We start from the raw sequence: 6,893 nt of genomic DNA on the forward strand, positions 1-6,893 counted from the left end.
AAATGTCTGTTTGAATCTTCTGCCCATTTTTTTCTTTTTTCTTTTTTTTCGGCATCCGGCTGGTATGGTGGTCTAAACTCTTCACCTTGGTGTTATAACACCACTTTCTAACCAACTGAGTGAACTGGCCAGCTCCTCGTCTGACCATTTTTTAATTGGGCTAATTGTCTTTTTGATTGTTGGGTTGAAAGAGTTCTTCATATATTTCTATCTAGATATATGACTTGAAAATATTTTTCCCATTCTGGGTGCTGTCTTTTCACTTCCTTGATGGTGTGCTTTAAAGCACAACAGTTTTTAATTTTGATGACATCCAGTTTACTATTTTTTCTATGCTTGCTTGTGTTTGGGTATCTTATCTGAGAACATCACCAAATTTATTCCTGTGTTTTAACTATGATTTTAATTTTTACATTTAGTCCTATGATCCATTTGGAGTTAATTTTTGTGTATGATGTGAAAAAGGGCTCAACTTCACTTTTTTACATGTGGCTATCCAGTTTTCTCAGCACCATTTTTTGAAGAAATTAAATGGTCATAAAACACTTGTGATAATCCATTCATCATAGACGTATAAGTTTATTTTTAGACTCTCTATTCTATTCCGTTGATCTGTGTGTACATGCTTATGCCAGTACCACACTGTCTTTTTCTAATTTAATTTTTATTTTTTATTGACAAATAGCCATTGTATATAGCATTAGCTGTTGTGAATAAAGCTGCAATGAATGTGGGAGGGCAGATATGTCTTCAAGATCCTGATTTCAGTTCTTCAGGGTATATACCCAGAAGTGGGGTCACTGCATCATATAGTAGTTCTATTTGTAATTTTTTGAGGAACCTCCATACTGTTTTCCAGACTGGCTGCACCAGTTTATATTTCCACCAACAGTGCATAAGGGTTCAAATTTCTCCACATTCTCACCAACACTTGTTACTTTTGGGTTTTCTTTTTTATAATAGCCATCAAACAAACAAAATTGCCAGCCTTTAGTTAGACTAAGAAAAAAAGAGTGGAAACTCAAATATAATCAGAAATGAAAGAGGAGACTTTAAAACTGATGTTACAGATTTTAAAAGGATTATAAAAACTGCTGCAGGTTGAGCATCCCTAATCGGAAAATCTGAAATCCTAAATGTTCCAAAATTCAAAACTTTTGGAGCATTGACATGACGCTCAAAGGAAATTCTCATTGGAACATTTTGGATTTTGGATTTTGGGGTTAGGGATGCTCAACTCATATATATTCTGCAAATATTCCAAAATTCAAAAAAATCCAAAATCTGAAACACTTACGGTTCCAAGCATTTTGTATAAGGAACACTCAACTGATATGCATAATTATATGCCTACAAATTGGATAGCCTAGAAGAAATGGATAAATTCTTAGAAACATACAACCTACCATGACTGAATCATGAAGAAATAGAAAATGTGAACAGACCAATAACAAGTAAGGAGACTGAATCCGTAATCAAAAACCTTTCAACATGGAAAAAATCAAGGACCAGATGGCTTCACTGGTGAATTCTACCAAGCATTTAAAGAAGAATTCACACCAATCCTTCTCAAATTCTTCTCAAAACTGAACACTTCCAGACTCACTTAATGAGGCCAGCATTATGCTAATACCAAAGCCAGAAAGGAAAACTACAGGCCAATATCCCTGATGAACATACATGCAAAAATCCTAAACCAAATACCACCTAACCAAATTCAACAGCATGTTAAAAGGATTATACACAACAACCAAGTTGGATTTATCACTGGGATGCAAGGATGGTTCACCATATGAAAATCTATTTATTTATTTAGTTAGCTAGTTAGTTATTTTTGGCAGCTGGCCAGTACGGGGACCCAAACCCTTGATCTTAGCATTATCAGCACCGTGCTGTAACCAAGTGAGCTAATGAAAATTAATGTGATATAGCACTTTAACAAAACAAAGGAAAAAAGCACATGATTATCTCAATAGATGCAGAAAAAGCATTTGACAGAATTCAACACCCTTTCATGATAAAAACCCTGAACAAACCTGGTACAGAAGGAGTTTACCTCAACATAATAAAGGCCATATGCGAAAAACCCACAGCCAACATCATTCTCAGTGGTGAAAACCAAAAGCTCTTCCTCTAAGATCAGTTACAAGACACGATGCCCACTCTCACCTCTTCTATTCAACATAGTATTGGAAGTCCTAGACAGAGCATTTAGGCAAGAAAAAGAAATAAAAGACTTCTATATAAGAAAGGAAAGAGTAAAATTATGTCTGTTTGCAGATGACATGATCTTACATGTAGAAAAGCCTAAGTCCATACAAAAACTGTTAGAATAAATGAATTCCGCAACGTTGCAGGATACAAAATTAACATGCAAAAGTCAGTTGTGTTTCTATACACTAACGATGAACCCTCTGAAGAGGATATTAAGGAAACAATCCTATTTACGATCACATCAAAGAGAGGAGGACGTCAACAAGACCAAGTAGGAGTATCAACCCTCACAAAACCACAATTATAGACAGAATCCACAAACTACAATACCCCAGAAAGGGCTTAAGGGCCCACGAATGAATCTCCAGCAATGCAGTGAAGCAAAAACACGGAGAACATCCACACGGAAACGATCGCTGGTGAGATGGCATGCCTGAAACGCCCGGGGACGGCGAGGAGCAGAGAGCAGAGGCGGAGGCTACGGGCGCCAGCCGCGGGACCGAACCCACGTGGTCCCCAGCGGCTCGCTCGTCGGAGGACACCGGTATCTCTTGCCACTCAGGTAACCAACAGCCCTGTCCGCCGCGGAACCGCAGAGAGGGAGCTACGGCGGCACACTCCTCCCCACCCAGGAAGCCGCCCCGCCTTGAGCCGCTTCAGGAACGGAACCCCACCTCTCCCGACCGCAGAGCCCGGCTGCCCCTCCAGTGCCCACACTCTGGGCCCGGGCTCTGTAGCTGCACCGGCCCGTCCACGTCTCAGACGCTGGAGCCCTAGCCACCGCGAGCTGGTTAGCACTCTGGGACCCCAGGAAGCTAGGCCCCTTCCCGACCCCAGCCGCTCAAACTGCACATGCCTGTGCTCCCATTCATGACTCCCCGCTATTTCACAAGCACCTCCACCTAGCAAATTGTTACCAGAGCAGCAGTGGTGTTGCCGGTGCCCTGAGCACCATTGCCATTACTACCCAGGAACCCAGAGCTCTGTGCCTGATCCATGGGAGCCATTCATTAGACACTGGTGCCATTGCCACTGTGAATGGTCCCACAAGTTAGACCCAGTGCCAAGAGGGATCCCCTCAGCTACAACTTTCCAGGTGGCAGAATAAGTAATCAGGATGACCTTAGCAGCCTTAGCCACTGAATAACCACTCCAACAAACCTCACACCACTGCAGACATACACAGCATTGGCCATTGAGAATCCCAGCACTCTTATTAGTCAACACCAACCTCAGCTGACAGAGCTCCATAGAGATGACACAGCCGCATTCTCACTGGTGTCAGAACCACTGCACCCCACCCAGCAAGTGTCCTCACGCTGCCCTCTTTCCTGGAAGGTCGTTCACAATGATACAATAGCATCAAAGAGAATAAAATACTTAGGAGTAAACATAACCAAGGAAGGAGGTAAAAGACGTGTACACTGAAAACCACAAAACATTGATGAAAAGAATTTAAAAGATGCAAATAAATGGAAGGACATTCCATGTTTATGGATTGAATGACTTAATATTGTTAAAATGTCCATACTACCCAAAGCAATCTACAGATTCAAAGTAGTCCCTATCATAATCCCATGGCATTTTTTATACAAACAGAAAAAGCAATCCTAAAATTTAGATGGAACCACAAAAGACCCCGAATAACCAAAGCAATCTGGAGGAAGAACAAAGCTGGAGGCATCACACTTCCTGACCTCAAAATATGTGCAAAGCTACAGTAATCAAAACAGTATGGTACTGGCACAAAGTCAAGCATATACACTAAAAGAACAGAACAGAGAGCCCAGAAATAAGCCCACACGTCTGGCCAGCTGATCTCTGACAAGGGTGCCAGGAATGCACAATAGGGAAAGGACAGTCTCTTCAAAAAATGGTATTGGGAAAACTGGATAGCCACACTTTTTAAAAATGAAATTCAATCTAACCTCACAGCATACACAAAAATGAACTCAAAATGTATTGAAGACTTAAATGTAAGACCTGAGACTATAAAACTCCTATAAGAAAACAAAGGGAAAAATCTTCTTGACAATGGTCTTGGTAGTGATTTCTTGCATATGACACTAAAAGCACAGGCAACAGAAGCAAAAATGGACAAGTGAGACTACAGCAAACTAACAGGTTTCTGCACAATAAAATAATAGAGTGAAAAGGCAACCTATGGAATGGGAGACCATATTTACAAACCACATATCTAATGCAGGGTTAATAGTCAAAATAAGGAACTCCATCAACGCTAGAGAAAAAAAAGAAAGCCCTCTTTACAAAATGGGCAAATAGACATTTCTTCAAAGAAGACATACACATGGCTAACAGGTGTATGAAAAGATGGTCATTATCACTAATCATCAGGGAAACACAAATCAAAACCACAAGTGGATATCACCTCACCCATCATCCTACCAACCTTAGGATGGCTGTTCTGTTATTCTGTCTACTTATTCTATCGTTTGTTGAAAAAAATATTAAAACTTGATCTTTGGTAATGGATTTGTTTATTCTTTTATTTCTATGAGATTTTTCTTCACAGATTTTAAAGCTGTTATTTGATGTATTTACATTGAGGATTGTCATATTTTCTCTTGATCAGCGATTCCCTTATCATTATGAAATATCCCATTTTATCACTTAATATTCTTTGTTCAGAAGTGTAGATTTTTTGATTTTAATATGACCATTTCAGCTTTCTTTTAAGTAGATTTGCAATGTACTCATATAGCTTCTCCATTCCTTTAATTTTAACCTATTTGTATGTTTTATATTTAAAGTAGGTTTCTTGTAGATAGCAGAAATTTGAATCTTCCTTTTTTTTATAATCCCATTTTGAAAATTTGCCTTTTAATTGGATATTTAAACTGTTTACATATAGTGTAATTATTAATATCACTACCAGTATCCCAGGGAAGCCTCCTGACCCCAGAAGCAACCCAAGCTTCCACACATGAAGACAAAGTCTCTAGAATTTTCCTATATCCTTGGATTTGCTTTCTGAGACTGAAGCACTTCCAGGAATTCTCTGGGCCCTGTCTAGGCTCAAATACTTTGTTTTGGCCTGGGAGGGCCAAGACTGTCCACAGCCCTGCCTCCCTGGTGACATCCTACAGACTATCAACCCAGCTGCCCAGGAGGAGAGAAGTGTGGGGACACTGAACTGCTCTCTCTTCCCCTGGGGGGGCTTGTCTCACCCCTCTGCCAGCCATGGGCAGTGCTGGTGGTACCTGTGCCATGACATCATGGGACCAGATGTCTGCAGCTGACGTGAGGTGTGCTTTGCTCCCCACTTCTGAGGGTCTCAGTAACGTGGGGCCAAATACGGTAGCCAGGCTGTGAAGTGACATTTTGTTGACGGGCTCCTTCTCAGCAACCCTGAGATGGAAGGGAGAGGAGAAGAAAGAACTCATTCCCCAGCAGCCACTTGGAGCTCCAGCACCCTTGGCCTTAGCTATAGGAACTCCCGGAAGGACTCCTGGAAGGTGGTCCTGGAAGAGGAAGCCTCCCCTCCTGAAGGGAGAGACCTCCCGGTGGGGTGGGACTAACCCAAGGGACCAATGCCCCAGCTATGTCCCAGTATATTACTATAACAGGTTTCCAGCTTCTGGGATACCCCCTGAACTGATGTTAAAGTGCCAGAGCCACAAGCACCCACAGATATCAACTCCAACTCCCTTGCCTTGCAGATAATGATATTACTGTTCTAAGAACTTTCCCTATAATTCGTACTCATCACAATCCTTTGCAGTAGGTACTGCTGTCATCATCCCCACTGTAGGGATGAAGAAACCGAAATACAGAGGTTAAGTAACTTGCCCAAGGTCACACAGCTAGCACGTGGTAGGGCTGGGATTCGAATCTGGGCAGTCCACCTTCAGAACCCATGATCTTAACCACTCTGCTATTTACCCATCATCAGTCGATAAGGAGCCCAGAGGAAGAGTCACAGTGGCTGGGGCAGTCGGAGAAAGGGCAGGAGGGCCTGGAGCCCCAGCGGCAGTTGCTAACTATGACCTAAGGCTCTGCCTGCTTTGTTGTGGCAGGAGCAGACTTAATCCCAGATGGAGCCCAGGGGCTATCCTTCCATGTCTTTCCAGACGGGTCTGCCTCATGGGACCCCGACTTGCCTCCCTTTGGATCTTCCCCTGCTTCTCTTACATAACAGGCCAGATGCTCTGTAGATCCTTCCCCTGAGTGACAGCAGGAGCTGCCATCTGCGGCTGGAGTCCAGGCAGGCCCAGTATCACCACACACATCAGAGAGGCTCTGAGCCTCCCCCAGTCCTAGGAAATGTTTCTGGGGCTGAGACCCACCCACCCCGAGCAGTGCCTCCCAGCCCACCCCTCGACACCATTGCTCCCACCCTCTGGGCAGGAGCCACGGACGTGCTTGCTGACTGCTCTGGAAACGGGCAGACAAACATTGCAATGCCAGCAGGCAGCTGTGCAGCGGGGCCGGCCCCTCACACCACACACACACACGCAGACACCACACACACACACGCAGACACCACACACACACACGCAGACACCACACACACACACACACGCACACGCACACGCACACGCACACGCACGCACGCGCACGCACACACACACACACACACACACACACACACACACCCCAGCCCCAGCCGGGCCCAGATGTGGGAACAGACTGTGCCCAGTTCCCAGGGTGGAAAACCT

Source organism: Galeopterus variegatus, unplaced genomic scaffold (genome assembly GCF_000696425.1).
Source record: "Galeopterus variegatus unplaced genomic scaffold, G_variegatus-3.0.2 Scaffold5269, whole genome shotgun sequence".
NCBI classification, from domain to species: domain Eukaryota; kingdom Metazoa; phylum Chordata; class Mammalia; order Dermoptera; family Cynocephalidae; genus Galeopterus; species Galeopterus variegatus.